At 53.0% G+C, this 2500-nt stretch overlaps 2 non-coding genes across 2 annotated transcripts; both read right to left on the bottom strand.

The window, feature by feature from the left end:
- Positions 1–104: 104 nt before the first annotated feature.
- LOC145746623 (5.8S ribosomal RNA) lies at positions 105–258 on the bottom strand. Its single transcript, XR_014281402.1, has one exon. It is a non-coding gene; the product is annotated as a 5.8S ribosomal RNA (ribosomal RNA).
- A 245-nt stretch (positions 259–503) lies between these two features.
- Positions 504–2313, bottom strand: LOC145747446 (small subunit ribosomal RNA). The gene has a single exon (XR_014282174.1). It is a non-coding gene; the product is annotated as a small subunit ribosomal RNA (ribosomal RNA).
- Positions 2314–2500: the final 187 nt, after the last annotated feature.

Here is a 2500-nt window from a genome sequence, read left to right as displayed (position 1 = left end):
CCAAAACTTTCCACCTTCAACCGAGCGGCGATTGCCCGTCGCCGGGCATACGCACGCGAGCCGAGCCGTCGCGGAGCCGATCCCGCCGGCCGTTGTCGTTTCTGCGACCCTGAGACGGACGCGGTCCCGGGATGAACCCGAGGCCGCAATACGCGTTCAGATCGTCAATGCTCAATGTGTTCTGCAATTCACATTAAATCACGCAGCTTGCTGCGTCCTTCATCGACTCGCGAGCCGAGTGGTCCACCGCCAAGAGCCATCGTTTGTTTGTTTGCTTTTCGCTCTTCGATTCCTAACCTCGATTCGCCATCCGGCTGAAAAAATCGCGTGACGCCGAGCGGGTCGCGGTCGCAACAAATAGTGCGACAAGCCCGCGCACCGCATGAAGCCTTCGGGCACTCGACGCCGACAAAACAAGTTCCTGATCGCGGGGCGGCGGACGCGCCGAGGCACGTCGCCGTCCCGGTGTTTGCTCTTTCGCTCTTCGATTTTTTTTCTCGCGCTAATGATCCTTCCGCAGGTTCACCTACGGAAACCTTGTTACGACTTTTACTTCCTCTAAGTAATCAAGTTAGATCGTCTTTTCGGGCCAAGACCCAACCGTCGCCAGTCGAGCCCGGGCCCAATCGGAGGACCTCACTAAACCATTCAATCGGTAGTAGCGACGGGCGGTGTGTACAAAGGGCAGGGACGTAATCAACGCGAGCTAATGACTCGCGCTTACTGGGAATTCCTCGTTCAAGCGAAATAATTTCAATTCTCTATCCCTAGCACGACCGGGGTTCATCGGGTTACCCAGACCTTTCGGCCAAGGCGAACACACGTTGATCCGGTCAGTGTAGCGCGCGTGCGGCCCCGAACATCTAAGGGCATCACAGACCTGTTATTGCTCAATCTCGTGTGGCTAAACGCCACTAGTCCCTCTAAGAAGTTAAACGCCGGCCGGGAAGGCCGCGTAACTATTTAGCAAGCCAGAGTCTCGTTCGTTATCGGAATTAACCAGACAAATCGCTCCACCAACTAAGAACGGCCATGCACCACCACCCACAGAATCATGAAAGAGCTCTCAATCTGTCAATCCTCGCTGTGTCCGGGCCGGGTGAGATTTCCCGTGTTGAGTCAAATTAAGCCGCAGGCTCCACTCCTGGTGGTGCCCTTCCGTCAATTCCTTTAAGTTTCAGCTTTGCAACCATACTTCCCCCGGAACCCAAAGACTTTGGTTTCCCGCAAGCTGCCGGAGAGGTCGTCAAAATAACGCCCCCCGATCGCTAGTTGGCATCGTTTATAGTCAGAACTAGGACGGTATCTGATCGTCTTCGAACCTCTGACTTTCGCTCTTGATTAAAGAAAACATTCTTGGCAAATGCTTTCGCAGTCGTTCGTCTTGCGCCGATCCAAGAATTTCACCTCTAACGGCACAGTACGAATGCCCCCGTCCGTCCCTCTTAATCATTACCTCGCGCTCCGAAAACCAACAAAAAAGAACCGAGGTCCTATTTCATTATTCCATGCAACACTATCCAGGCGAAGCGCCTGCTTTGAACACTCTAATTTTTTCAAGGTAAACGTCCCGGCCGCCGCCGACACTCAGTCAAGAGCACCGACGGAAAACCGGAGGTAAAGCCAGAACGAACAGTGCACGCCTTGCGACGGACCGAACGCCTGCGCCCAAAATCCAACTACGAGCTTTTTAACCGCAACAACTTAAATATACACTTTTGGAGCTGGAATTACCGCGGCTGCTGGCACCAGACTTGCCCTCCAATGGATACTCGTTAAAATTTTTACAGTGTACTCATTCCAATTACAGGGCCTCGTTAGAGTCCTGTATCGTTATTTTTCGTCACTACCTCCCCGCGTCGGGAATGGGTAATTTGCGCGCCTGCTGCCTTCCTTGGATGTGGTAGCCGTTTCTCAGGCTCCCTCTCCGGAATCGAACCCTGATTCCCCGTTACCCGTAAGAACCTCGGTAGGCAGATACCGTACCGACGAAAGTTGATAGGGCAGACACTTGAATGATCCGTCGCCGGTGCAAGACCGTGCGATCAGCAAAGTTATCCCGAGTCGCCAACAAGACGAGCCGAAGCCCGGCAGGTTTTTGATATGATAAAGGCGCGCCTCCCGCAAGGTCGGCGCTTTTTGCATGTATTAGCTCTAGAATTACCACAGTTATCCAAGTAAAATTTACGATCAAATGAATCACGACTGATTTAATGAGCCATTCGCAGTTTTACCGTACGCAAGTTCGTACTGAGACATGCATGGCTTAATCTTTGAGACAAGCATATGACTACTGGCAGGATCAACCAGGTAACTATCGGCCGACAAAATACGCGAACGGAGTCTTTCGCTTTCCCCGTCGCGGTATCGCACTGTATTACTCAATCACTATTTTTGCTTAGCTCCTCAAACCCGGCGTAAGCCGCGATCTGGACGCCGTCGACACGGCCAGACGCCCTTTCGGGCGAAGCCGCGCGCGGGCTGCGTTTGCATACAACAC

Source organism: Corella eumyota, chromosome 3 (genome assembly GCF_963082875.1).
Source record: "Corella eumyota chromosome 3, kaCorEumy4.1, whole genome shotgun sequence".
Lineage (NCBI taxonomy): Eukaryota > Metazoa > Chordata > Ascidiacea > Phlebobranchia > Corellidae > Corella > Corella eumyota.
This window is presented reverse-complemented; position numbering and strand designations above follow the sequence as displayed.